At 46.9% G+C, this 26,080-nt stretch overlaps 33 non-coding genes across 33 annotated transcripts; 31 read left to right on the top strand and 2 right to left on the bottom strand.

Annotated features, from left to right (window-relative positions):
- The first annotated feature begins 386 nt into the window (after window positions 1-386).
- Window positions 387-459, top strand: trnaf-gaa (transfer RNA phenylalanine (anticodon GAA)). The gene has a single exon. It is a non-coding gene; the product is annotated as a tRNA-Phe (tRNA).
- Window positions 460-1,102: 643 nt separating this feature from the next.
- trnaf-gaa (transfer RNA phenylalanine (anticodon GAA)) lies at window positions 1,103-1,175 on the top strand. Its single transcript has one exon. It is a non-coding gene; the product is annotated as a tRNA-Phe (tRNA).
- Window positions 1,176-1,836: 661 nt separating this feature from the next.
- trnaf-gaa (transfer RNA phenylalanine (anticodon GAA)) lies at window positions 1,837-1,909 on the top strand. The gene has a single exon. It is a non-coding gene; the product is annotated as a tRNA-Phe (tRNA).
- A 643-nt stretch (window positions 1,910-2,552) lies between these two features.
- Window positions 2,553-2,625, top strand: trnaf-gaa (transfer RNA phenylalanine (anticodon GAA)). Its single transcript has one exon. It is a non-coding gene; the product is annotated as a tRNA-Phe (tRNA).
- Window positions 2,626-3,286: 661 nt separating this feature from the next.
- trnaf-gaa (transfer RNA phenylalanine (anticodon GAA)) lies at window positions 3,287-3,359 on the top strand. The gene has a single exon. It is a non-coding gene; the product is annotated as a tRNA-Phe (tRNA).
- Window positions 3,360-4,021: 662 nt separating this feature from the next.
- On the top strand, window positions 4,022-4,094 carry trnaf-gaa (transfer RNA phenylalanine (anticodon GAA)). Its single transcript has one exon. It is a non-coding gene; the product is annotated as a tRNA-Phe (tRNA).
- Window positions 4,095-4,736: 642 nt separating this feature from the next.
- trnaf-gaa (transfer RNA phenylalanine (anticodon GAA)) lies at window positions 4,737-4,809 on the top strand. Its single transcript has one exon. It is a non-coding gene; the product is annotated as a tRNA-Phe (tRNA).
- A 643-nt stretch (window positions 4,810-5,452) lies between these two features.
- On the top strand, window positions 5,453-5,525 carry trnaf-gaa (transfer RNA phenylalanine (anticodon GAA)). The gene has a single exon. It is a non-coding gene; the product is annotated as a tRNA-Phe (tRNA).
- A 643-nt stretch (window positions 5,526-6,168) lies between these two features.
- On the top strand, window positions 6,169-6,241 carry trnaf-gaa (transfer RNA phenylalanine (anticodon GAA)). Its single transcript has one exon. It is a non-coding gene; the product is annotated as a tRNA-Phe (tRNA).
- A 642-nt stretch (window positions 6,242-6,883) lies between these two features.
- On the top strand, window positions 6,884-6,956 carry trnaf-gaa (transfer RNA phenylalanine (anticodon GAA)). The gene has a single exon. It is a non-coding gene; the product is annotated as a tRNA-Phe (tRNA).
- Window positions 6,957-7,599: 643 nt separating this feature from the next.
- Window positions 7,600-7,672, top strand: trnaf-gaa (transfer RNA phenylalanine (anticodon GAA)). The gene has a single exon. It is a non-coding gene; the product is annotated as a tRNA-Phe (tRNA).
- Window positions 7,673-8,314: 642 nt separating this feature from the next.
- Window positions 8,315-8,387, top strand: trnaf-gaa (transfer RNA phenylalanine (anticodon GAA)). The gene has a single exon. It is a non-coding gene; the product is annotated as a tRNA-Phe (tRNA).
- Window positions 8,388-9,030: 643 nt separating this feature from the next.
- trnaf-gaa (transfer RNA phenylalanine (anticodon GAA)) lies at window positions 9,031-9,103 on the top strand. Its single transcript has one exon. It is a non-coding gene; the product is annotated as a tRNA-Phe (tRNA).
- Window positions 9,104-9,746: 643 nt separating this feature from the next.
- On the top strand, window positions 9,747-9,819 carry trnaf-gaa (transfer RNA phenylalanine (anticodon GAA)). The gene has a single exon. It is a non-coding gene; the product is annotated as a tRNA-Phe (tRNA).
- A 643-nt stretch (window positions 9,820-10,462) lies between these two features.
- trnaf-gaa (transfer RNA phenylalanine (anticodon GAA)) lies at window positions 10,463-10,535 on the top strand. The gene has a single exon. It is a non-coding gene; the product is annotated as a tRNA-Phe (tRNA).
- A 642-nt stretch (window positions 10,536-11,177) lies between these two features.
- On the top strand, window positions 11,178-11,250 carry trnaf-gaa (transfer RNA phenylalanine (anticodon GAA)). The gene has a single exon. It is a non-coding gene; the product is annotated as a tRNA-Phe (tRNA).
- Window positions 11,251-11,893: 643 nt separating this feature from the next.
- trnaf-gaa (transfer RNA phenylalanine (anticodon GAA)) lies at window positions 11,894-11,966 on the top strand. Its single transcript has one exon. It is a non-coding gene; the product is annotated as a tRNA-Phe (tRNA).
- A 642-nt stretch (window positions 11,967-12,608) lies between these two features.
- Window positions 12,609-12,681, top strand: trnaf-gaa (transfer RNA phenylalanine (anticodon GAA)). The gene has a single exon. It is a non-coding gene; the product is annotated as a tRNA-Phe (tRNA).
- A 643-nt stretch (window positions 12,682-13,324) lies between these two features.
- Window positions 13,325-13,397, top strand: trnaf-gaa (transfer RNA phenylalanine (anticodon GAA)). The gene has a single exon. It is a non-coding gene; the product is annotated as a tRNA-Phe (tRNA).
- Window positions 13,398-14,040: 643 nt separating this feature from the next.
- Window positions 14,041-14,113, top strand: trnaf-gaa (transfer RNA phenylalanine (anticodon GAA)). Its single transcript has one exon. It is a non-coding gene; the product is annotated as a tRNA-Phe (tRNA).
- Window positions 14,114-14,756: 643 nt separating this feature from the next.
- On the top strand, window positions 14,757-14,829 carry trnaf-gaa (transfer RNA phenylalanine (anticodon GAA)). Its single transcript has one exon. It is a non-coding gene; the product is annotated as a tRNA-Phe (tRNA).
- Window positions 14,830-15,491: 662 nt separating this feature from the next.
- Window positions 15,492-15,564, top strand: trnaf-gaa (transfer RNA phenylalanine (anticodon GAA)). Its single transcript has one exon. It is a non-coding gene; the product is annotated as a tRNA-Phe (tRNA).
- Window positions 15,565-17,665: 2,101 nt separating this feature from the next.
- trnaf-gaa (transfer RNA phenylalanine (anticodon GAA)) lies at window positions 17,666-17,738 on the top strand. The gene has a single exon. It is a non-coding gene; the product is annotated as a tRNA-Phe (tRNA).
- A 642-nt stretch (window positions 17,739-18,380) lies between these two features.
- Window positions 18,381-18,453, top strand: trnaf-gaa (transfer RNA phenylalanine (anticodon GAA)). The gene has a single exon. It is a non-coding gene; the product is annotated as a tRNA-Phe (tRNA).
- Window positions 18,454-19,096: 643 nt separating this feature from the next.
- trnaf-gaa (transfer RNA phenylalanine (anticodon GAA)) lies at window positions 19,097-19,169 on the top strand. Its single transcript has one exon. It is a non-coding gene; the product is annotated as a tRNA-Phe (tRNA).
- A 643-nt stretch (window positions 19,170-19,812) lies between these two features.
- On the top strand, window positions 19,813-19,885 carry trnaf-gaa (transfer RNA phenylalanine (anticodon GAA)). The gene has a single exon. It is a non-coding gene; the product is annotated as a tRNA-Phe (tRNA).
- Window positions 19,886-20,528: 643 nt separating this feature from the next.
- trnaf-gaa (transfer RNA phenylalanine (anticodon GAA)) lies at window positions 20,529-20,601 on the top strand. Its single transcript has one exon. It is a non-coding gene; the product is annotated as a tRNA-Phe (tRNA).
- A 642-nt stretch (window positions 20,602-21,243) lies between these two features.
- trnaf-gaa (transfer RNA phenylalanine (anticodon GAA)) lies at window positions 21,244-21,316 on the top strand. The gene has a single exon. It is a non-coding gene; the product is annotated as a tRNA-Phe (tRNA).
- Window positions 21,317-21,978: 662 nt separating this feature from the next.
- Window positions 21,979-22,051, top strand: trnaf-gaa (transfer RNA phenylalanine (anticodon GAA)). The gene has a single exon. It is a non-coding gene; the product is annotated as a tRNA-Phe (tRNA).
- Window positions 22,052-24,150: 2,099 nt separating this feature from the next.
- Window positions 24,151-24,223, top strand: trnaf-gaa (transfer RNA phenylalanine (anticodon GAA)). The gene has a single exon. It is a non-coding gene; the product is annotated as a tRNA-Phe (tRNA).
- A 366-nt stretch (window positions 24,224-24,589) lies between these two features.
- On the top strand, window positions 24,590-24,662 carry trnaf-gaa (transfer RNA phenylalanine (anticodon GAA)). The gene has a single exon. It is a non-coding gene; the product is annotated as a tRNA-Phe (tRNA).
- Window positions 24,663-24,939: 277 nt separating this feature from the next.
- On the bottom strand, window positions 24,940-25,012 carry trnaf-gaa (transfer RNA phenylalanine (anticodon GAA)). The gene has a single exon. It is a non-coding gene; the product is annotated as a tRNA-Phe (tRNA).
- A 737-nt stretch (window positions 25,013-25,749) lies between these two features.
- On the bottom strand, window positions 25,750-25,823 carry trnan-guu (transfer RNA asparagine (anticodon GUU)). Its single transcript has one exon. It is a non-coding gene; the product is annotated as a tRNA-Asn (tRNA).
- Between the last annotated feature and the right edge of the window lie 257 nt (window positions 25,824-26,080).

Genomic DNA, 26,080 nt, shown 5'->3' on the forward strand with positions numbered 1-26,080 from the left:
GTTTAGCTATGGGATTGTTGGTGCTTTGGGCAAGGCGGAAACCTGATCAAAGGCGATGGGAAGTGCACATTTGGGGGAGAATATTGGGCATGGATCTGGCATATGACCAAAAGACATCGCAACACATTTAGGCCATGCAGTCCATGGAGTGTGCCCTGCCATTGAATGATGGCTGATATGTGTCTCATCCTCATTTTGCTGCCTTCTCCCCATAACGCTGATCCCTGATTAAGCAAGAAGATATCTATTTGTGGCTTAAAGACACCCAGTGATTTGTTTCCACAGCTTTGGCGACAATTGTTCAAGAGATTGACCACACTCTGGCTGAAGAAATTGCTCGTCATCTCAGTTTTCAACGATCGTCACTTCAATTGGGTTTTTCAGCAGCCGAAATAGCTCAGTTGGGAGAGCGTTAGACTGAAGATCTAAAGGTCCCTGGTTCAATCCCGGGTTTCGGCATTGTACCGGGTGCTACATTTCCTTGCTATCTGCCAAGTCGCCCAGCCTTTTGCCTCACATTCTCATCCCTTGACTTTCAGCACGCTTAAACCATTACTTGCCTTGCCTTCTTTTCCCTGCTCAGCGTTTCTACCAACTCCACTTCTCCTTTCCACTGTAACACCAGCCCTGCAACACCACCTCAACAATCAACTTACACAAAGTGCAACAATCCAAATACCCATCACAACTGCCAAGGAAAAAGAGTCCCATTCAACGTTTAGCTATGGGATTGTTGGTGCTTTGGGCAAGGCGGAAACCTGATCAAAGGCGATGGGAAGTGCACATTTGGGGGAGAATATTGGGCATGGATCTGGCATCAGACCAAAAGACATCGCAACACATTTAGGCCATGCAGTCCATGGAGTGTGCCCTGCCATTGAATGATGGCTGATATGTGTCTCATCCTCATTTTGCTGCCTTCTCCCCATAACGCTGATCCCTGATTAAGCAAGAAGATATCTATTTGTGGCTTAAAGACACCCAGTGATTTGTTTCCACAGCTTTGGCGACAATTGTTCAAGAGATTGACCACACTCTGGCTGAAGAAATTGCTCGTCATCTCAGTTTTGAACGATCGTCACTTCAATTGGGTTTTTCAGCAGCCGAAATAGCTCAGTTGGGAGAGCGTTAGACTGAAGATCTAAAGGTCCCTGGTTCAATCCCGGGTTTCGGCATTGCACAGGGTGCTACATTTCCTTGCTATCTGCCAAGTCGCCCAGCCTTTTGCCTCACATTCTCATCCCTTGACTTTCAGCACGCTTAAACCATTACTTGCCTTGCCTTCTTTTCCCTGCTCAGCGTTTCTACCAACTTCACTTCTCCTTTCCACTGTAACACCAGCCCTGCAACACCACCTCAACAATCAACTTACACAAAGTGCAACAATCCAAATACCCATCACAACTGCCAAGGAAAAAGAGTCCCATTCAACGTTTAGCTATGGGATTGTTGGTGCTTTGGGCAAGGCGGAAACCTGATCGTAGGCGGTGGGAAGTGCACATTTGGGGAGAATATTGGGCATGGATCTGGCATCAGACCAAAAGACATCGCAACACCCGTCCTGCAACACCACCTCAGGAGGCCATGCAGTCCATGGAGTGTGCTCTGCCATTGAATGATGGCTGATATGTGTCTCATCCTCATTTTGCTGCCTTCTCCCCATAACGCTGATCCCTGATTAAGCAAGAAGATATCTATTTGTGGCTTAAAGGCACCCAGTGATTTGTTTCCACAGCTTTGGCGACAATTGCTCAAGAGATTGACCACACTCTGGCTGAAGAAATTGCTCGTCATCTCAGTTTTGAACGATCGTCACTTCAATTGGGTTTTTCAGCAGCCGAAATAGCTCAGTTGGGAGAGCGTTAGACTGAAGATCTAAAGGTCCCTGGTTCAATCCCGGGTTTCGGCATTGCACCGGGTGCTACATTTCCTTGCTATCTGCCAAGTTGCCCAGCCTTTTGCCTCACATTCTCATCCTTTGACTTTCAGCATGCTTAAACCATTACTTGCCTTGCCTTCTTTTCCCTGCTCAGCGTTTCTACCAACTTCACTTCTCCTTTCCACTGTAACACCAGCCCTGCAACACCACCTCAACAATCAACTTACACAAAGTGCAACAATCCAAATACCCATCACAACTGCCAAGGAAAAAGAGTCCCATTCAACGTTTAGCTATGGGATTGTTGGTGCTTTGGGCAAGGCGGAAACCTGATCAAAGGCGATGGGAAGTGCACATTTGGGGGAGAATATTGGGCATGGATCTGGCATCAGACCAAAAGACATCGCAACACATTTAGGCCATGCAGTCCATGGAGTGTGCCCTGCCATTGAATGATGGTTGATATGTGTCTCATCCTCATTTTGCTGCCTTCTCCCCATAACGCTGATCCCTGATTAAGCAAGAAGATATCTATTTGTGGCTTAAAGACACCCAGTGATTTGTTTCCACAGCTTTGGCGACAATTGTTCAAGAGATTGACCACACTCTGGCTGAAGAAATTGCTCGTCATCTCAGTTTTGAACGATCGTCACTTCAATTGGGTTTTTCAGCAGCCGAAATAGCTCAGTTGGGAGAGCGTTAGACTGAAGATCTAAAGGTCCCTGGTTCAATCCCGGGTTTCGGCATTGCACAGGGTGCTACATTTTCTTGCTATGTGCCAAGTCGCCCAGCCTTTTGCCTCACATTCTCATCCTTTGACTTTCAGCATGCTTAAACCATTACTTGCCTTGCCTTCTTTTCCCTGCTCAGCGTTTCTACCAACTTCACTATTCCTTTCCACTGTAACACCAGCCCTGCAACACCACCTCAACAATCAACTTACACAAAGTGCAACAATCCAAATACCAATCACAACTGCCAAGGAAAAAGAGTCCCATTCAACGTTTAGCTATGGGATTGTTGGTGCTTTGGGCAAGGCGGAAACCTGATCGTAGGCGGTGGGAAGTGCACATTTGGGGAGAATATTGGGCATGGATCTGGCATCAGACCAAAAGACATCGCAACACCCGTCCTGCAACACCACCTCAGGAGGCCATGCAGTCCATGGAGTGTGCTCTGCCATTGAATGATGGCTGATATGTGTCTCATCCTCATTTTGCTGCCTTCTCCCCATAACGCTGATCCCTGATTAAGCAAGAAGATATCTATTTGTGGCTTAAAGGCACCCAGTGATTTGTTTCCACAGCTTTGGCGACAATTGCTCAAGAGATTGACCACACTCTGGCTGAAGAAATTGCTCGTCATCTCAGTTTTGAACGATCGTCACTTCAATTGGGTTTTTCAGCAGCCGAAATAGCTCAGTTGGGAGAGCGTTAGACTGAAGATCTAAAGGTCCCTGGTTCAATCCCGGGTTTCGGCATTGCACAGGGTGCTACATTTTCTTGCTATGTGCCAAGTCGCCCAGCCTTTTGCCTCACATTCTCATCCTTTGACTTTCAGCATGCTTAAACCATTACTTGCCTTGCCTTCTTTTCCCTGCTCAGCGTTTCTACCAACTTCACTATTCCTTTCCACTGTAACACCAGCCCTGCAACACCACCTCAACAATCAACTTACACAAAGTGCAACAATCCAAATACCAATCACAACTGCCAAGGAAAAAGAGTCCCATTCAACGTTTAGCTATGGGATTGTTGGTGCTTTGGGCAAGGCGGAAACCTGATCAAAGGCGATGGGAAGTGCACATTTGGGGGAGAATATTGGGCATGGATCTGGCATCAGACCAAAAGACATCGCAACACCCGTCCTGCAACACCACCTCAGGAGGCCATGCAGTCCATGGAGTGTGCTCTGCCATTGAATGATGGCTGATATGTGTCTCATCCTCATTTTGCTGCCTTCTCCCCATAACGCTGATCCCTGATTAAGCAAGAAGATATCTATTTGTGGCTTAAAGGCACCCAGTGATTTGTTTCCACAGCTTTGGCGACAATTGCTCAAGAGATTGACCACACTCTGGCTGAAGAAATTGCTCGTCATCTCAGTTTTCAACGATCGTCACTTCAATTGGGTTTTTCAGCAGCCGAAATAGCTCAGTTGGGAGAGCGTTAGACTGAAGATCTAAAGGTCCCTGGTTCAATCCCGGGTTTCGGCATTGCACAGGGTGCTACATTTCCTTGCTATCTGCCAAGTTGCCCAGCCTTTTGCCTCACATTCTCATCCCTTGACTTTCAGCACGCTTAAACCATTACTTGCCTTGCCTTCTTTTCCCTGCTCAGCGTTTCTACCAACTTCACTTCTCCTTTCCACTGTAACACCAGCCCTGCAACACCACCTCAACAATCAACTTACACAAAGTGCAACAATCCAAATACCCATCACAACTGCCAAGGAAAAAGAGTCCCATTCAACGTTTAGCTAAGGGATTGTTGGTGCTTTGGGCAAGGCGGAAACCTGATCGTAGGCGGTGGGAAGTGCACATTTGGGGAGAATATTGGGCATGGATCTGGCATCAGACCAAAAGACATCGCAACACATTTAGGCCATGCAGTCCATGGAGTGTGCCCTGCCATTGAATGATGGTTGATATGTGTCTCATCCTCATTTTGCTGCCTTCTCCCCATAACGCTGATCCCTGATTAAGCAAGAAGATATCTATTTGTGGCTTAAAGACACCCAGTGATTTGTTTCCACAGCTTTGGCGACAATTGTTCAAGAGATTGACCACACTCTGGCTGAAGAAATTGCTCGTCATCTCAGTTTTGAACGATCGTCACTTCAATTGGGTTTTTCAGCAGCCGAAATAGCTCAGTTGGGAGAGCGTTAGACTGAAGATCTAAAGGTCCCTGGTTCAATCCCGGGTTTCGGCATTGCACAGGGTGCTACATTTTCTTGCTATGTGCCAAGTCGCCCAGCCTTTTGCCTCACATTCTCATCCTTTGACTTTCAGCATGCTTAAACCATTACTTGCCTTGCCTTCTTTTCCCTGCTCAGCGTTTCTACCAACTTCACTATTCCTTTCCACTGTAACACCAGCCCTGCAACACCACCTCAACAATCAACTTACACAAAGTGCAACAATCCAAATACCAATCACAACTGCCAAGGAAAAAGAGTCCCATTCAACGTTTAGCTATGGGATTGTTGGTGCTTTGGGCAAGGCGGAAACCTGATCAAAGGCGATGGGAAGTGCACATTTGGGGGAGAATATTGGGCATGGATCTGGCATCAGACCAAAAGACATCGCAACACATTTAGGCCATGCAGTCCATGGAGTGTGCCCTGCCATTGAATGATGGTTGATATGTGTCTCATCCTCATTTTGCTGCCTTCTCCCCATAACGCTGATCCCTGATTAAGCAAGAAGATATCTATTTGTGGCTTAAAGACACCCAGTGATTTGTTTCCACAGCTTTGGCGACAATTGTTCAAGAGATTGACCACACTCTGGCTGAAGAAATTGCTCGTCATCTCAGTTTTGAACGATCGTCACTTCAATTGGGTTTTTCAGCAGCCGAAATAGCTCAGTTGGGAGAGCGTTAGACTGAAGATCTAAAGGTCCCTGGTTCAATCCCGGGTTTCGGCATTGCACAGGGTGCTACATTTCCTTGCTATCTGCCAAGTCGCCCAGCCTTTTGCCTCACATTCTCATCCCTTGACTTTCAGCACGCTTAAACCATTACTTGCCTTGCCTTCTTTTCCCTGCTCAGCGTTTCTACCAACTTCACTTCTCCTTTCCACTGTAACACCAGCCCTGCAACACCACCTCAACAATCAACTTACACAAAGTGCAACAATCCAAATACCCATCACAACTGCCAAGGAAAAAGAGTCCCATTCAACGTTTAGCTATGGGATTGTTGGTGCTTTGGGCAAGGCGGAAACCTGATCGTAGGCGATGGGAAGTGCACATTTGGGGGAGAATATTGGGCATGGATCTGGCATCAGACCAAAAGACATCGCAACACATTTAGGCCATGCAGTCCATGGAGTGTGCCCTGCCATTGAATGATGGTTGATATGTGTCTCATCCTCATTTTGCTGCCTTCTCCCCATAACGCTGATCCCTGATTAAGCAAGAAGATATCTATTTGTGGCTTAAAGACACCCAGTGATTTGTTTCCACAGCTTTGGCGACAATTGTTCAAGAGATTGACCACACTCTGGCTGAAGAAATTGCTCGTCATCTCAGTTTTGAACGATCGTCACTTCAATTGGGTTTTTCAGCAGCCGAAATAGCTCAGTTGGGAGAGCGTTCGACTGAAGATCTAAAGGTCCCTGGTTCAATCCTGGGTTTCGGCATTGCACAGGGTGCTACATTTCCTTGCTATCTGCCAAGTCGCCCAGCCTTTTGCCTCACATTCTCATCCCTTGACTTTCAGCACGCTTAAACCATTACTTGCCTTGCCTTCTTTTCCCTGCTCAGCGTTTCTACCAACTTCACTTCTCCTTTCCACTGTAACACCAGCCCTGCAACACCACCTCAACAATCAACTTACACAAAGTGCAACAATCCAAATACCCATCACAACTGCCAAGGAAAAAGAGTCCCATTCAACGTTTAGCTATGGGATTGTTGGTGCTTTGGGCAAGGCGGAAACCTGATCGTAGGCGGTGGGAAGTGCACATTTGGGGAGAATATTGGGCATGGATCTGGCATCAGACCAAAAGACATCGCAACACATTTAGGCCAGGCAGTCCATGGAGTATGCCCTGCCATTGAATGATGGTTGATATGTGTCTCATCCTCATTTTGCTGCCTTCTCCCCATAACGCTGATCCCTGATTACGCAAGAAGATATCTATTTGTGGCTTAAAGACACCCAGTGATTTGTTTCCACAGCTTTGGCGACAATTGTTCAAGAGATTGACCACACTCTGGCTGAAGAAATTGCTCGTCATCTCAGTTTTGAACAATCGTCACTTCAATTGTGTTTTTCAGCAGCCGAAATAGCTCAGTTGGGAGAGCGTTAGACTGAAGATCTAAAGGTCCCTGGTTCAATCCCGGGTTTCGGCATTGTACCGGGTGCTACATTTCCTTGCTATGTGCCAAGTTGCCCAGCCTTTTGCCTCACATTCTCCTCCTTTGACTTTCAGCATGCTTAAACCATTACTTGCCTTGCCTTCTTTTCCCTGCTCAGCGTTTCTACCAACTTCACTTCTCCTTTCCACTGTAACACCAGCCCTGCAACACCACCTCAACAATCAACTTACACAAAGTGCAACAATCCAAATACCCATCACAACTGCCAAGGAAAAAGAGTCCCATTCAACGTTTAGCTATGGGATTGTTGGTGCTTTGGGCAAGGCGGAAACCTGATCGTAGGCGATGGGAAGTGCACATTTGGGGGAGAATATTGGGCATGGATCTGGCATCAGACCAAAAGACATCGCAACACATTTAGGCCATGCAGTCCATGGAGTGTGCTCTGCCATTGAATGATGGCTGATATGTGTCTCATCCTCATTTTGCTGCCTTCTCCCCATAACGCTGATCCCTGATTAAGCAAGAAGATATCTATTTGTGGCTTAAAGGCACCCAGTGATTTGTTTCCACAGCTTTGGCGACAATTGCTCAAGAGATTGACCACACTCTGGCTGAAGAAATTGCTCGTCATCTCAGTTTTCAACGATCGTCACTTCAATTGGGTTTTTCAGCAGCCGAAATAGCTCAGTTGGGAGAGCGTTAGACTGAAGATCTAAAGGTCCCTGGTTCAATCCCGGGTTTCGGCATTGCACAGGGTGCTACATTTCCTTGCTATCTGCCAAGTCGCCCAGCCTTTTGCCTCACATTCTCATCCCTTGACTTTCAGCACGCTTAAACCATTACTTGCCTTGCCTTCTTTTCCCTGCTCAGCGTTTCTACCAACTTCACTTCTCCTTTCCACTGTAACACCAGCCCTGCAACACCACCTCAACAATCAACTTACACAAAGTGCAACAATCCAAATACCCATCACAACTGCCAAGGAAAAAGAGTCCCATTCAACGTTTAGCTAAGGGATTGTTGGTGCTTTGGGCAAGGCGGAAACCTGATCGTAGGCGGTGGGAAGTGCACATTTGGGGAGAATATTGGGCATGGATCTGGCATCAGACCAAAAGACATCGCAACACATTTAGGCCATGCAGTCCATGGAGTGTGCCCTGCCATTGAATGATGGTTGATATGTGTCTCATCCTCATTTTGCTGCCTTCTCCCCATAACGCTGATCCCTGATTAAGCAAGAAGATATCTATTTGTGGCTTAAAGACACCCAGTGATTTGTTTCCACAGCTTTGGCGACAATTGTTCAAGAGATTGACCACACTCTGGCTGAAGAAATTGCTCGTCATCTCAGTTTTGAACGATCGTCACTTCAATTGGGTTTTTCAGCAGCCGAAATAGCTCAGTTGGGAGAGCGTTAGACTGAAGATCTAAAGGTCCCTGGTTCAATCCCGGGTTTCGGCATTGCACAGGGTGCTACATTTTCTTGCTATGTGCCAAGTCGCCCAGCCTTTTGCCTCACATTCTCATCCTTTGACTTTCAGCATGCTTAAACCATTACTTGCCTTGCCTTCTTTTCCCTGCTCAGCGTTTCTACCAACTTCACTATTCCTTTCCACTGTAACACCAGCCCTGCAACACCACCTCAACAATCAACTTACACAAAGTGCAACAATCCAAATACCAATCACAACTGCCAAGGAAAAAGAGTCCCATTCAACGTTTAGCTATGGGATTGTTGGTGCTTTGGGCAAGGCGGAAACCTGATCAAAGGCGATGGGAAGTGCACATTTGGGGGAGAATATTGGGCATGGATCTGGCATCAGACCAAAAGACATCGCAACACATTTAGGCCATGCAGTCCATGGAGTGTGCCCTGCCATTGAATGATGGTTGATATGTGTCTCATCCTCATTTTGCTGCCTTCTCCCCATAACGCTGATCCCTGATTAAGCAAGAAGATATCTATTTGTGGCTTAAAGACACCCAGTGATTTGTTTCCACAGCTTTGGCGACAATTGTTCAAGAGATTGACCACACTCTGGCTGAAGAAATTGCTCGTCATCTCAGTTTTGAACGATCGTCACTTCAATTGGGTTTTTCAGCAGCCGAAATAGCTCAGTTGGGAGAGCGTTAGACTGAAGATCTAAAGGTCCCTGGTTCAATCCCGGGTTTCGGCATTGCACAGGGTGCTACATTTCCTTGCTATCTGCCAAGTCGCCCAGCCTTTTGCCTCACATTCTCATCCCTTGACTTTCAGCACGCTTAAACCATTACTTGCCTTGCCTTCTTTTCCCTGCTCAGCGTTTCTACCAACTTCACTTCTCCTTTCCACTGTAACACCAGCCCTGCAACACCACCTCAACAATCAACTTACACAAAGTGCAACAATCCAAATACCCATCACAACTGCCAAGGAAAAAGAGTCCCATTCAACGTTTAGCTATGGGATTGTTGGTGCTTTGGGCAAGGCGGAAACCTGATCGTAGGCGATGGGAAGTGCACATTTGGGGGAGAATATTGGGCATGGATCTGGCATCAGACCAAAAGACATCGCAACACATTTAGGCCAGGCAGTCCATGGAGTGTGCCCTGCCATTGAATGATGGTTGATATGTGTCTCATCCTCATTTTGCTGCCTTCTCCCCATAACGCTGATCCCTGATTAAGCAAGAAGATATCTATTTGTGGCTTAAAGACACCCAGTGATTTGTTTCCACAGCTTTGGCGACAATTGTTCAAGAGATTGACCACACTCTGGCTGAAGAAATTGCTCGTCATCTCAGTTTTGAACGATCGTCACTTCAATTGGGTTTTTCAGCAGCCGAAATAGCTCAGTTGGGAGAGCGTTAGACTGAAGATCTAAAGGTCCCTGGTTCAATCCCGGGTTTCGGCATTGCACAGGGTGCTACATTTCCTTGCTATCTGCCAAGTTGCCCAGCCTTTTGCCTCACATTCTCATCCTTTGACTTTCAGCATGCTTAAACCATTACTTGCCTTGCCTTCTTTTCCCTGCTCAGCGTTTCTACCAACTTCACTTCTCCTTTCCACTGTAACACCAGCCCTGCAACACCACCTCAACAATCAACTTACACAAAGTGCAACAATCCAAATACCCATCACAACTGCCAAGGAAAAAGAGTCCCATTCAACGTTTAGCTATGGGATTGTTGGTGCTTTGGGCAAGGCGGAAACCTGATCAAAGGCGATGGGAAGTGCACATTTGGGGGAGAATATTGGGCATGGATCTGGCATCAGACCAAAAGACATCGCAACACATTTAGGCCATGCAGTCCATGGAGTGTGCCCTGCCATTGAATGATGGTTGATATGTGTCTCATCCTCATTTTGCTGCCTTCTCCCCATAACGCTGATCCCTGATTAAGCAAGAAGATATCTATTTGTGGCTTAAAGACACCCAGTGATTTGTTTCCACAGCTTTGGCGACAATTGTTCAAGAGATTGACCACACTCTGGCTGAAGAAATTGCTCGTCATCTCAGTTTTGAACGATCGTCACTTCAATTGGGTTTTTCAGCAGCCGAAATAGCTCAGTTGGGAGAGCGTTCGACTGAAGATCTAAAGGTCCCTGGTTCAATCCCGGGTTTCGGCATTGCACAGGGTGCTACATTTCCTTGCTATCTGCCAAGTCGCCCAGCCTTTTGCCTCACATTCTCATCCCTTGACTTTCAGCACGCTTAAACCATTACTTGCCTTGCCTTCTTTTCCCTGCTCAGCGTTTCTACCAACTTCACTTCTCCTTTCCACTGTAACACCAGCCCTGCAACACCACCTCAACAATCAACTTACACAAAGTGCAACAATCCAAATACCCATCACAACTGCCAAGGAAAAAGAGTCCCATTCAACGTTTAGCTATGGGATTGTTGGTGCTTTGGGCAAGGCGGAAACCTGATCGTAGGCGGTGGGAAGTGCACATTTGGGGAGAATATTGGGCATGGATCTGGCATCAGACCAAAAGACATCGCAACACATTTAGGCCAGGCAGTCCATGGAGTGTGCCCTGCCATTGAATGATGGTTGATATGTGTCTCATCCTCATTTTGCTGCCTTCTCCCCATAACGCTGATCCCTGATTAAGCAAGAAGATATCTATTTGTGGCTTAAAGACACCCAGTGATTTGTTTCCACAGCTTTGGCGACAATTGTTCAAGAGATTGACCACACTCTGGCTGAAGAAATTGCTCGTCATCTCAGTTTTGAACGATCGTCACTTCAATTGGGTTTTTCAGCAGCCGAAATAGCTCAGTTGGGAGAGCGTTAGACTGAAGATCTAAAGGTCCCTGGTTCAATCCCGGGTTTCGGCATTGCACAGGGTGCTACATTTCCTTGCTATCTGCCAAGTCGCCCAGCCTTTTGCCTCACATTCTCATCCCTTGACTTTCAGCACGCTTAAACCATTACTTGCCTTGCCTTCTTTTCCCTGCTCAGCGTTTCTACCAACTTCACTTCTCCTTTCCACTGTAACACCAGCCCTGCAACACCACCTCAACAATCAACTTACACAAAGTGCAACAATCCAAATACCCATCACAACTGCCAAGGAAAAAGAGTCCCATTCAACGTTTAGCTATGGGATTGTTGGTGCTTTGGGCAAGGCGGAAACCTGATCAAAGGCGATGGGAAGTGCACATTTGGGGGAGAATATTGGGCATGGATCTGGCATCAGACCAAAAGACATCGCAACACATTTAGGCCATGCAGTCCATGGAGTGTGCCCTGCCATTGAATGATGGTTGATATGTGTCTCATCCTCATTTTGCTGCCTTCTCCCCATAACGCTGATCCCTGATTAAGCAAGAAGATATCTATTTGTGGCTTAAAGACACCCAGTGATTTGTTTCCACAGCTTTGGCGACAATTGTTCAAGAGATTGACCACACTCTGGCTGAAGAAATTGCTCGTCATCTCAGTTTTGAACGATCGTCACTTCAATTGGGTTTTTCAGCAGCCGAAATAGCTCAGTTGGGAGAGCGTTAGACTGAAGATCTAAAGGTCCCTGGTTCAATCCCGGGTTTCGGCATTGCACAGGGTGCTACATTTCCTTGCTATCTGCCAAGTTGCCCAGCCTTTTGCCTCACATTCTCATCCCTTGACTTTCAGCACGCTTAAACCATTACTTGCCTTGCCTTCTTTTCCCTGCTCAGCGTTTCTACCAACTTCACTTCTCCTTTCCACTGTAACACCAGCCCTGCAACACCACCTCAACAATCAACTTACACAAAGTGCAACAATCCAAATACCAATCACAACTGCCAAGGAAAAAGAGTCCCATTGAACGTTTAGCTATGGGATTGTTGGTGCTTTGGGCAAGGCGGAAACCTGATCGTAGGCGGTGGGAAGTGCACATTTGGGGAGAATATTGGGCATGGATCTGGCATCAGACCAAAAGACATCGCAACACATTTAGGCCATGCAGTCCATGGAGTGTGCCCTGCCATTGAATGATGGTTGATATGTGTCTCATCCTCATTTTGCTGCCTTCTCCCCATAACGCTGATCCCTGATTAAGCAAGAAGATATCTATTTGTGGCTTAAAGACACCCAGTGATTTGTTTCCACAGCTTTGGCGACAATTGTTCAAGAGATTGACCACACTCTGGCTGAAGAAATTGCTCGTCATCTCAGTTTTGAACGATCGTCACTTCAATTGGGTTTTTCAGCAGCCGAAATAGCTCAGTTGGGAGAGCGTTAGACTGAAGATCTAAAGGTCCCTGGTTCAATCCCGGGTTTCGGCATTGCACAGGGTGCTACGTTTCCTTGCTATCTGCCAAGTTGCCCAGCCTTTTGCCTCACATTCTCATCCCTTGACTTTCAGCACGCTTAAACCATTACTTGCCTTGCCTTCTTTTCCCTGCTCAGCGTTTCTACCAACTTCACTTCTCCTTTCCACTGTAACACCAGCCCTGCAACACCACCTCAACAATCAACTTACACAAAGTGCAACAATCCAAATACCCATCACAACTGCCAAGGAAAAAGAGTCCCATTCAACGTTTAGCTATGGGATTGTTGGTGCTTTGGGCAAGGCGGAAATCTGATCGTAGGCGATGGGAAGTGCACATTTGGGGGAGAATATTGGGCATGGATCTGGCATCAGACCAAAAGACATCGCAACACATTTAGGCCATGCAGTCCATGGAGTGTGCCCTGCCATTGAATGATGGTTGATATGTGTCTCATCCTCATTTTGCTGCCTTCTCCCCATAACGCTGATCCCTGATTAAGCAAGAAGATATCTATTTGTGGCTTAAAGACACCCAGTGATTTGTTTCCACAGCTTTGGCGACAATTGTTCAAGAGATTGACCACACTCTGGCTGAAGAAATTGCTCGTCATCTCAGTTTTGAACGATCGTCACTTCAATTGGGTTTTTCAGCAGCCGAAATAGCTCAGTTGGGAGAGCGTTAGACTGAAGATCTAAAGGTCCCTGGTTCAATCCCGGGTTTCGGCATTGCACAGGGTGCTACATTTCCTTGCTATCTGCCAAGTCGCCCAGCCTTTTGCCTCACATTCTCATCCCTTGACTTTCAGCACGCTTAAACCATTACTTGCCTTGCCTTCTTTTCCCTGCTCAGCGTTTCTACCAACTTCACTTCTCCTTTCCACTGTAACACCAGCCCTGCAACACCACCTCAACAATCAACTTACACAAAGTGCAACAATCCAAATACCCATCACAACTGCCAAGGAAAAAGAGTCCCATTCAACGTTTAGCTATGGGATTGTTGGTGCTTTGGGCAAGGCGGAAACCTGATCGTAGGCGATGGGAAGTGCACATTTGGGGGAGAATATTGGGCATGGATCTGGCATCAGACCAAAAGACATCGCAACACATTTAGGCCATGCAGTCCATGGAGTGTGCCCTGCCATTGAATGATGGTTGATATGTGTCTCATCCTCATTTTGCTGCCTTCTCCCCATAACGCTGATCCCTGATTAAGCAAGAAGATATCTATTTGTGGCTTAAAGACACCCAGTGATTTGTTTCCACAGCTTTGGCGACAATTGTTCAAGAGATTGACCACACTCTGGCTGAAGAAATTGCTCGTCATCTCAGTTTTGAACGATCGTCACTTCAATTGGGTTTTTCAGCAGCCGAAATAGCTCAGTTGGGAGAGCGTTAGACTGAAGATCTAAAGGTCCCTGGTTCAATCCCGGGTTTCGGCATTGCACCGGGTGCTTCATTTCCTTGCTATCTGCCAAGTTGCCCAGCCTTTTGCCTCACATTCTCATCCTTTGACTTTCAGCATGCTTAAACCATTACTTGCCTTGCCTTCTTTTCCCTGCTCAGCGTTTCTACCAACTTCACTTCTCCTTTCCACTGTAACACCAGCCCTGCAACACCACCTCAACAATCAACTTACACAAAGTGCAACAATCCAAATACCCATCACAACTGCCAAGGAAAAAGAGTCCCATTCAACGTTTAGCTATGGGATTGTTGGTGCTTTGGGCAAGGCGGAAACCTGATCAAAGGCGATGGGAAGTGCACATTTGGGGGAGAATATTGGGCATGGATCTGGCATCAGACCAAAAGACATCGCAACACATTTAGGCCATGCAGTCCATGGAGTGTGCCCTGCCATTGAATGATGGTTGATATGTGTCTCATCCTCATTTTGCTGCCTTCTCCCCATAACGCTGATCCCTGATTAAGCAAGAAGATATCTATTTGTGGCTTAAAGACACCCAGTGATTTGTTTCCACAGCTTTGGCGACAATTGTTCAAGAGATTGACCACACTCTGGCTGAAGAAATTGCTCGTCATCTCAGTTTTGAACAATCGTCACTTCAATTCGGTTTTTCAGCAGCCGAAATAGCTCAGTTGGGAGAGCGTTAGACTGAAGATCTAAAGATCCCTGGTTCAATCCCGGGTTTCGGCATTGCACCGGGTGCTACATTTCCTTGCTATGTGCCAAGTCGCCCAGCCTTTTGCCTCACATTCTCCTCCTTTGACTTTCAGCATGCTTAAACCATTACTTGCCTTGCCTTCTTTTCCCTGCTCAGCGTTTCTACCAACTTCACTTCTCCTTTCCACTGTAACACCAGCCCTGCAACACCACCTCAACAATCAACTTACACAAAGTGCAACAATCCAAATACCCATCACAACTGCCAAGGAAAAAGAGTCCCATTCAACGTTTAGCTATGGGATTGTTGGTGCTTTGGGCAAGGCGGAAACCTGATCAAAGGCGATGGGAAGTGCACATTTGGGGGAGAATATTGGGCATGGATCTGGCATCAGACCAAAAGACATCGCAACACCCGTCCTGGAACACCACCCCAGGAGGCCATGCAGTCCATGGAGTGTGCTCTGCCATTGAATGATGGCTGATATGTGTCTCATCCTCATTTTGCTGCCTTCTCCCCATAACGCTGATCCCTGATTAAGCAAGAAGATATCTATTTGTGGCTTAAAGACACCCAGTGATTTGTTTCCACAGCTTCGGCGACAATTGTTCAAGAGATTGACCACACTGTAGATGAAGAAATTGCTCCTCATCTCAGTTTTCAACGATCGTCACTTCAATTGGGTATTTCAGCAGGCGAAATAGCTCAGTTGGGAGAGCGTTAGACTGAAGATCTAAAGGTCCCTGGTTCAATCTAGGGTTTCGGCATTGCACAGAGTGCTACATTTCCTTGCTATCTGTCAAGTCGCCCAGCCTTTTGCCTCACATTCTCATCCCTTGACTTTCAGCACGCTTAAACCATTACTTGCCTTGCCTTCTTTTCCCTGCTCAGCGTTTCTACCAACTTCACTATTCCTTTCCACTGCAACACCCGTCCTGCAACACCACCTCAACAATCAACTTACACAAAGTGCAACAATCCAAATACCCATCACAACTGCCAAGGAAAAAGAGTCCCATTCAACGTTTAGCTATGGGATTGTTGGTGCTTTGGGCAAGGCGGAAACCTGATCGTAGGCGATGGGAAGTGCACATTTGGGGGAGAATATTGGGCATGGATCTGGCATCAGACCAAAAGACATCGCAACACATTTAGGCCATGCAGTCCATGGAGTGTGCCCTGCCACTGAATGATGGTTGATATGTGTCTCATCCTCATTTTGCTGCCTTCTCCCCATAACGCTGATCCCTGATTAAGCAAGAAGATATCTATTTGTGGCTTAAAGACACCCAGTGATTTGTTTCCACAGCTTCGGCGACAATTGTTCAATAGATTGACCACAATCTGGCTGAAGAAATTGCTCGTCATCTCAGTTTTCAACAATCTTCACTTCAATTGGGTTTTTCAGCAGCCGAAATAGCTCAGTTGGGAGAGCGTTAGACTGAAGATCTAAAGGTCCCTGGCTGAAGAAATTGCTCCTCATCTCAGTTTTCAAGGATCGTCGCTTCAATTGTGTCCTTCACCAGCCGATTGCTCGGCTGGCAATCGGCAGCACCACCCGATGCTTCAGACTGGCTAGCTGACCTTTCAGAGTTCCTGCACCTGGAAAAGATCAAATACGCCCTCCGAGGGTCGGAGGAAGGCTTCCTTACTGCATGGGGGCAATTCGTCAGCCTGTTCGAAATCCTGTGCCAACAACAGCCAGTAAAGGAGGAAACTGGAAGGATTAGAAAGAGAAAAGAAAGAAAGACAAGGAGGAACGTCAGGGATGCACACCCCAGGGAGGAGGGGGGGTTGGGGGGGGGGGGGGGGCGGCGGGGGGGGGGGGGGCGGTAAAGAAGACAGAGAGCATGAAAGAGACAAAAATAAATAACGCACAGGGAGGGGGCAACCCCTCCCCCCTCAACATTCATAAAAAGGACACAGCCGAACCCGAGGGAGGGAGGAAAGAAAGTGGGGGGGGGGGGGAACAGGACAGGAGGAAAGAGGAGAAGGGGGAACAACCCCCCCCCCCCCCCCGGACCGATCAGTGAGGGCATCAGAGAGCAGAGAGGGTGGGCAGGGGGAGGGGGAAGCGTTAGGGGAAGGGGGGCTGTGTGGGGAGAGCGACATGTCGAATTAGACGGCAACAGTGCGCAAATTGAGAAACGTAAGAAAAAGCCTTCTGTGTATTGTATAATGAATGAAAACGAACGGCAATGTACATAATTTTGAAATTGCCAATGAAAAGATTTTTTTTAAAAAACGAAGGTTGCACATCAGGGTAATTCCAGGAGAGTCTCGGAGACTCAGGCAATAACTTGGTCTGTATAGCATTCTGAATGTTACTTTACCATGTGTACATCAATCAAACAACGTTCTCGTTAATAAAACATCATTCTAATAATGTCACCAGCAGTTCTGTAGATTCATTGCATAGACAAGATCAAGGAACTCAACGGGCATCTCCGAATCGTGGGGCTGGTCTCCTCGGTAGCATGGCTGAAGGTGCAGGATTGGTTTAAGCATTGCTGTCCCTCGTTAGCAGGGGGCTTGCGAGTGGCGGTCCCATCAAATAAGCCGGCGAGACCATCATTTGTGGCGTGAAGCCCGTGGGGGCCACGTTAAGTGGAGCAATTAACGTTTTATAACGGTGATGGCCTTGCTGGTCCGAGCATCGGGAAGCTCGTGGCAGTTCCTGCGCTGCCACATTTAGAAACTTTTTGGGTAAATTGCACCGAACAGGCGCCAGAATGTGGCGACTAGGGGTTTTTCACAGTAACTTAATTGCGGTGTTAATGTAAGCCTAATTGTAACAATAAAAATTATTACTATGACTATGAGTAGCTCAGGCAGAACAGAGGACACCCCTGCGAGGATATGGTATCAGCCGAAATAGCTCAGTTGGGAGAGCGTTAGACTGAAGATCTAAAGGTCCCTGGTTCAATCCCGGGTTTCGGCATTGCACAGGGTGCTACATTTCCTTGCTATCTGCCAAGTCGCCCAGCCTTTTGCCTCACATTCTCATCCCTTGACTTTCAGCACGCTTAAACCATTACTTGCCTTGCCTTCTTTTCCCTGCTCAGCGTTTCTACCAACTTCACTTCTCCTTTCCACTGTAACACCAGCCCTGCAACACCACCTCAACAATCAACTTACACAAAGTGCAACAATCCAAATACCCATCACAACTGCCAAGGAAAAAGAGTCCCATTCAACGTTTAGCTAAGGGATTGTTGGTGCTTTGGGCAAGGCGGAAACCTGATCGTAGGCGGTGGGAAGTGCACATTTGGGGAGAATATTGGGCATGGATCTGGCATCAGACCAAAAGACATCGCAACACATTTAGGCCATGCAGTCCATGGAGTGTGCCCTGCCATTGAATGATGGTTGATATGTGTCTCATCCTCATTTTGCTGCCTTCTCCCCATAACGCTGATCCCTGATTACGCAAGAAGATATCTATTTGTGGCTTAAAGACACCCAGTGATTTGTTTCCACAGCTTTGGCGACAATTGTTCAAGAGATTGACCACACTCTGGCTGAAGAAATTGCTCGTCATCTCAGTTTTGAACAATCGTCACTTCAATTGTGTTTTTCGGCAGCCGAAATAGCTCAGTTGGGAGAGCGTTAGACTGAAGATCTAAAGGTCCCTGGTTCAATCCCGGGTTTCGGCATTGTACCGGGTGCTACATTTCCTTGCTATCTGCCAAGTTGCCCAGCCTTTTGCCTCACATTCTCCTCCTTTGACTTTCAGCATGCTTAAACCATTACTTGCCTTGCCTTCTTTTCCCTGCTCAGCGTTTCTACCAACTTCACTTCTCCTTTCCACTGTAACACCAGCCCTGCAACACCACCTCAACAATCAACTTACACAAAGTGCAACAATCCAAATACCCATCACAACTGCCAAGGAAAAAGAGTCCCATTCAACGTTTAGCTATGGGATTGTTGGTGCTTTGGGCAAGGCGGAAACCTGATCGTAGGCGATGGGAAGTGCACATTTGGGGGAGAATATTGGGCATGGATCTGGCATCAGACCAAAAGACATCGCAACACATTTAGGCCATGCAGTCCATGGAGTGTGCCCTGCCATTGAATGATGGTTGATATGTGTCTCATCCTCATTTTGCTGCCTTCTCCCCATAACGCTGATCCCTGATTAAGCAAGAAGATATCTATTTGTGGCTTAAAGACACCCAGTGATTTGTTTCCACAGCTTTGGCGACAATTGTTCAAGAGATTGACCACACTCTGGCTGAAGAAATTGCTCGTCATCTCAGTTTTGAACGATCGTCACTTCAATTGGGTTTTTCAGCAGCCGAAATAGCTCAGTTGGGAGAGCGTTAGACTGAAGATCTAAAGGTCCCTGGTTCAATCCCGGGTTTCGGCATTGCACAGGGTGCTACATTTCCTTGCTATCTGCCAAGTCGCCCAGCCTTTTGCCTCACATTCTCATCCTTTGACTTTCAGCATGCTTAAACCATTACTTGCCTTGCCTTCTTTTCCCTGCTCAGCGTTTCTACCAACTTCACTATTCCTTTCCACTGTAACACCAGCCCTGCAACACCACCTCAACAATCAACTTACACAAAGTGCAACAATCCAAATACCAATCACAACTGCCAAGGAAAAAGAGTCCCATTCAACGTTTAGCTATGGGATTGTTGGTGCTTTGGGCAAGGCGGAAACCTGATCAAAGGCGATGGGAAGTGCACATTTGGGGGAGAATATTGGGCATGGATCTGGCATCAGACCAAAAGACATCGCAACACATTTAGGCCATGCAGTCCATGGAGTGTGCCCTGCCATTGAATGATGGTTGATATGTGTCTCATCCTCATTTTGCTGCCTTCTCCCCATAACGCTGATCCCTGATTAAGCAAGAAGATATCTATTTGTGGCTTAAAGACACCCAGTGATTTGTTTCCACAGCTTTGGCGACAATTGTTCAAGAGATTGACCACACTCTGGCTGAAGAAATTGCTCGTCATCTCAGTTTTGAACGATCGTCACTTCAATTGGGTTTTTCAGCAGCCGAAATAGCTCAGTTGGGAGAGCGTTAGACTGAAGATCTAAAGGTCCCTGGTTCAATCCCGGGTTTCGGCATTGCACAGGGTGCTACATTTCCTTGCTATCTGCCAAGTTGCCCAGCCTTTTGCCTCACATTCTCATCCCTTGACTTTCAGCACGCTTAAACCATTACTTGCCTTGCCTTCTTTTCCCTGCTCAGCGTTTCTACCAACTTCACTTCTCCTTTCCACTGTAACACCAGCCCTGCAACACCACCTCAACAATCAACTTACACAAAGTGCAACAATCCAAATACCCATCACAACTGCCAAGGAAAAAGAGTCCCATTCAACGTTTAGCTATGGGATTGTTGGTGCTTTGGGCAAGGCGGAAACCTGATCAAAGGCGATGGGAAGTGCACATTTGGGGGAGAATATTGGGCATGGATCTGGCATCAGACCAAAAGACATCGCAACACATTTAGGCCATGCAGTCCATGGAGTGTGCCCTGCCATTGAATGATGGTTGATATGTGTCTCATCCTCATTTTGCTGCCTTCTCCCCATAACGCTGATCCCTGATTAAGCAAGAAGATATCTATTTGTGGCTTAAAGACACCCAGTGATTTGTTTCCACAGCTTTGGCGACAATTGTTCAAGAGATTGACCACACTCTGGCTGAAGAAATTGCTCGTCATCTCAGTTTTGAACGATCGTCACTTCAATTGGGTTTTTCAGCAGCCGAAATAGCTCAGTTGGGAGAGCGTTAGACTGAAGATCTAAAGGTCCCTGGTTCAATCCCGGGTTTCGGCATTGCACAGGGTGCTACATTTCCTTGCTATCTGCCAAGTTGCCCAGCCTTTTGCCTCACATTCTCATCCCTTGACTTTCAGCACGCTTAAACCATTACTTGCCTTGCCTTCTTTTCCCTGCTCAGCGTTTCTACCAACTTCACTTCTCCTTTCCACTGTAACACCAGCCCTGCAACACCACCTCAACAATCAACTTACACAAAGTGCAACAATCCAAATACCCATCACAACTGCCAAGGAAAAAGAGTCCCATTCAACGTTTAGCTATGGGATTGTTGGTGCTTTGGGCAAGGCGGAAACCTGATCGTAGGCGGTGGGAAGTGCACATTTGGGGAGAATATTGGGCATGGATCTGGCATCAGACCAAAAGACATCGCAACACATTTAGGCCAGGCAGTCCATGGAGTGTGCCCTGCCATTGAATGATGGTTGATATGTGTCTCATCCTCATTTTGCTGCCTTCTCCCCATAACGCTGATCCCTGATTAAGCAAGAAGATATCTATTTGTGGCTTAAAGACACCCAGTGATTTGTTTCCACAGCTTTGGCGACAATTGTTCAAGAGATTGACCACACTCTGGCTGAAGAAATTGCTCGTCATCTCAGTTTTGAACGATCGTCACTTCAATTGGGTTTTTCAGCAGCCGAAATAGCTCAGTTGGGAGAGCGTTAGACTGAAGATCTAAAGGTCCCTGGTTCAATCCCGGGTTTCGGCATTGCACAGGGTGCTACATTTCCTTGCTATCTGCCAAGTTGCCCAGCCTTTTGCCTCACATTCTCATCCTTTGACTTTCAGCATGCTTAAACCATTACTTGCCTTGCCTTCTTTTCCCTGCTCAGCGTTTCTACCAACTTCACTTCTCCTTTCCACTGTAACACCAGCCCTGCAACACCACCTCAACAATCAACTTACACAAAGTGCAACAATCCAAATACCCATCACAACTGCCAAGGAAAAAGAGTCCCATTCAACGTTTAGCTATGGGATTGTTGGTGCTTTGGGCAAGGCGGAAACCTGATCGTAGGCGATGGGAAGTGCACATTTGGGGGAGAATATTGGGCATGGATCTGGCATCAGACCAAAAGACATCGCAACACCCGTCCTGGAACACCACCCCAGGAGGCCATGCAGTCCATGGAGTGTGCTCTGCCATTGAATGATGGCTGATATGTGTCTCATCCTCATTTTGCTGCCTTCTCCCCATAACGCTGATCCCTGATTAAGCAAGAAGATATCTATTTGTGGCTTAAAGACACCCAGTGATTTGTTTCCACAGCTTCGGCGACAATTGTTCAAGAGATTGACCACACTGTAGATGAAGAAATTGCTCCTCATCTCAGTTTTCAACGATCGTCACTTCAATTGGGTATTTCAGCAGGCGAAATAGCTCAGTTGGGAGAGCGTTAGACTGAAGATCTAAAGGTCCCTGGTTCAATCTAGGGTTTCGGCATTGCACAGAGTGCTACATTTCCTTGCTATCTGTCAAGTCGCCCAGCCTTTTGCCTCACATTCTCATCCCTTGACTTTCAGCACGCTTAAACCATTACTTGCCTTGCCTTCTTTTCCCTGCTCAGCGTTTCTACCAACTTCACTATTCCTTTCCACTGCAACACCCGTCCTGCAACACCACCTCAACAATCAACTTACACAAAGTGCAACAATCCAAATACCCATCACAACTGCCAAGGAAAAAGAGTCCCATTCAACGTTTAGCTATGGGATTGTTGGTGCTTTGGGCAAGGCGGAAACCTGATCGTAGGCGATGGGAAGTGCACATTTGGGGGAGAATATTGGGCATGGATCTGGCATCAGACCAAAAGACATCGCAACACATTTAGGCCATGCAGTCCATGGAGTGTGCCCTGCCACTGAATGATGGTTGATATGTGTCTCATCCTCATTTTGCTGCCTTCTCCCCATAACGCTGATCCCTGATTAAGCAAGAAGATATCTATTTGTGGCTTAAAGACACCCAGTGATTTGTTTCCACAGCTTCGGCGACAATTGTTCAATAGATTGACCACAATCTGGCTGAAGAAATTGCTCGTCATCTCAGTTTTCAACAATCTTCACTTCAATTGGGTTTTTCAGCAGCCGAAATAGCTCAGTTGGGAGAGCGTTAGACTGAAGATCTAAAGGTCCCTGGCTGAAGAAATTGCTCCTCATCTCAGTTTTCAAGGATCGTCGCTTCAATTGTGTCCTTCACCAGCCGATTGCTCGGCTGGCAATCGGCAGCACCACCCGATGCTTCAGACTGGCTAGCTGACCTTTCAGAGTTCCTGCACCTGGAAAAGATCAAATACGCCCTCCGAGGGTCGGAGGAAGGCTTCCTTACTGCATGGGGGCAATTCGTCAGCCTGTTCGAAATCCTGTGCCAACAACAGCCAGTAAAGGAGGAAACTGGAAGGATTAGAAAGAGAAAAGAAAGAAAGACAAGGAGGAACGTCAGGGATGCACAGCCCAGGGAGGAGGGGGGGTTGGCGGGGGGGGCGGCGGGGGGTGGGGGGGGGGGGGCGGTAAAGAAGACAGAGAGCATGAAAGAGACAAAAAGAAATAACGCAGAGGGAGGGGGCAACCCCTCCCCCCTCAACATTCATAAAAAGGACACAGCCGAACCCGAGGGAGGGAGGAAAGAAAGTGGGGGGGGGGGAACAGGACAGGAGGAAAGAGGAGAAGGGGGAACAACCCCCCCCCCCCCCCGGACCGATCAGTGAGGGCATCAGAGAGCAGAGAGGGTGGGCAGGGGGAGGGGGAAGCGTTAGGGGAAGGGGGGCTGTGTGGGGAGAGCGACATGTCGAATTAGACGGCAACAGTGCGCAAATTGAGAAACGTAAGAAAAAGCCTTCTGTGTATTGTATAATGAATGAAAACGAACGGCAATGTACATAATTTTGAAATTGCCAATGAAAAGATTTTTTTTAAAAAACGAAGGTTGCACATCAGGGTAATTCCAGGAGAGTCTCGGAGACTCAGGCAATAACTTGGTCTGTATAGCATTCTGAATGTTACTTTACCATGTGTACATCAATCAAACAACGTTCTCGTTAATAAAACATCATTCTAATAATGTCACCAGCAGTTCTGTAGATTCATTGCATAGACAAGATCAAGGAACTCAACGGGCATCTCCGAATCGTGGGGCTGGTCTCCTCGGTAGCATGGCTGAAGGTGCAGGATTGGTTTAAGCATTGCTGTCCCTCGTTAGCAGGGGGCTTGCGAGTGGCGGTCCCAGCAAATAAGCCGGCGAGACCATCATTTGTGGCGTGAAGCCCGTGGGGGCCACGTTAAGTGGAGCAATTAACGTTTTATAACGGTGATGGCCTTGCTGGTCCGAGCATCGGGAAGCTCGTGGCAGTTCCTGCGCTGCCACATTTAGAAACTTTTTGGGTAAATTGCACCGAACAGGCGCCAGAATGTGGCGACTAGGGGTTTTTCACAGTAACTTAATTGCGGTGTTAATGTAAGCCTAATTGTAACAATAAAAATTATTACTATGACTATGAGTAGCTCAGGCAGAACAGAGGACACCCCTGCGAGGATATGCTATCAGCCGAAATAGCTCAGTTGGGAGAGCGTTAGACTGAAGATCTAAAGGTCCCTGGTTCAATCCCGGGTTTCGGCACAGGATCCGACGTTGTCTTGTGGGACGCGTTGAGTTTTGCCTCACATTCTCATCCCTTTACTTTCAGCACGCTTAAACCTTCACACGCCTTGCCTTCTTTTCCCTGCTCAGCTTTTGCACCATCTTCCCTTATCCACTGCAACACCACTCCTTCCATCGACTTACACAAAGTGCAACAACCCAAATACCCAGCACAATCACCTCTCGTTATTTTTCAAGCAGAGTTTTGCACTCAATATTTTACTGTCACTCCTAAACAATTGCATTCTCATTGTTCCTTTCCGAGTAGAAACATTGACATTGTAAGATTAGGACCGCTGTGAAGCTACTCTCATATGCCTCATTCTGAACTATGTAAGCATGGTAGCCGAAATAGCTCAGTTGGGAGAGCGTTAGACTGAAGATCTAAAGGTCCCTGGTTCAATCCCGGGTTTCGGCAATATTTTCTCTGACTTGTCCACCAGCACCATTGCCCCTCGCGGTTGAACCTGCAAGTCTAATTTTCCTTTTCTTTTTCTCCTCCTGTGCTCTAGTTTTAAAATGTAAACCATCACAGCCGAATAGATGACAAAAAGCAAATCGTTCAGCTTCGATAAAGTGAAAAGGGGACCGGGAGGTCGGGGACAACATTTCAGTCCACAGACCTGCGTTTCCTTTTTGCCTGGTCTGCCTTCCGTGTTCATTGTAAAATTGGAATGTCCATCTTTCAAGAAAAGTGCCGAAACCCGGGATTGAACCAGGGACCTTTAGATCTTCAGTCTAACGCTCTCCCAACTGAGCTATTTCGGCTGATACATTCTCCGAATTGTTGCAACCAAACTGAACAATGCATTAACTCAATCTTCCTATGTTGTGTCGTTTCTTTGTGCCTGTTCTGGTGGCTGGAATGATGTCCTTCCCGGGAATCGGGACCGACTGGAAATGCAGCAAACACGCTCACATTAAAACAAACATTAATACTTAACGCTTTAAAAAAAAACACTACCCTCCATCCATTACTCCCCCCCCCACCCCTGACAAAAACTGTTCCATCATTTTCTTTAAAAGATGACCTGAGGACATAATTTTGTTTGTTGTCACCAGTCGGCTTACTGCGATGAAGTTACTTTTAAAGCCACTTTCCGTCCAATAAAGCTTAAAATAAAAACTTTAAAAAGTAAAACGCCTGCTTCGGTTATCAACGAAAAATTAGAAGGTATCAAATTGCAAAATATGTTTTAGCTGAACACGCAAATAAATGGGGGGAGGGGGGGCGGCGGTTATGTCATTAGATCTTTTTAAAAATGACATTGTTGAGAAGTTCGGCTCTTTAAGTGGTTGGCAGAAGGATTTTGTTAAAGATAATAATTTCGTTGCAAAAAAAAGATTAAAATAATGGAAAGAGAGGCGAAGAATCACCTGGTTAAAGACTTGTGTAGAAATGGATTGGCGTGAATTTGGTGCAAGCAAATTGAAGGCAAAAAAAAAGACAATTGAATTGGCTGCTCATTTATAATGTGCGAATTACCGACTGGACAAAAAACATCCGTCCCTGGGTGGGCTCGAACCACCAACCTTTCGGTTAACAGCCGAACGCGCTAACCGATTGCGCCACAGAGACATATCATGTAACACTTCCGCATGGCTATTTGTTGCAATGCTCGCTATCTGCCTGTACTATTATATATTGGCATACTAAGGTTTCGACTTTATCCCCGACTGCAATACTTGTTAAAACAATGATCCCTGCGCCATGATCGTGGTGTGCTCACCCTGCACATCATCTTAAACATTTCTCTCCCCCCACCCCAAGGCCAGGCTTCCTGCCGCAGATGAGCATCAAAAATATCAACACTTTCAAAATTCAGAGTCGTCAGC

Source organism: Scyliorhinus torazame, chromosome 13, assembly GCF_047496885.1.
Source record: "Scyliorhinus torazame isolate Kashiwa2021f chromosome 13, sScyTor2.1, whole genome shotgun sequence".
Lineage (NCBI taxonomy): Eukaryota > Metazoa > Chordata > Chondrichthyes > Carcharhiniformes > Scyliorhinidae > Scyliorhinus > Scyliorhinus torazame.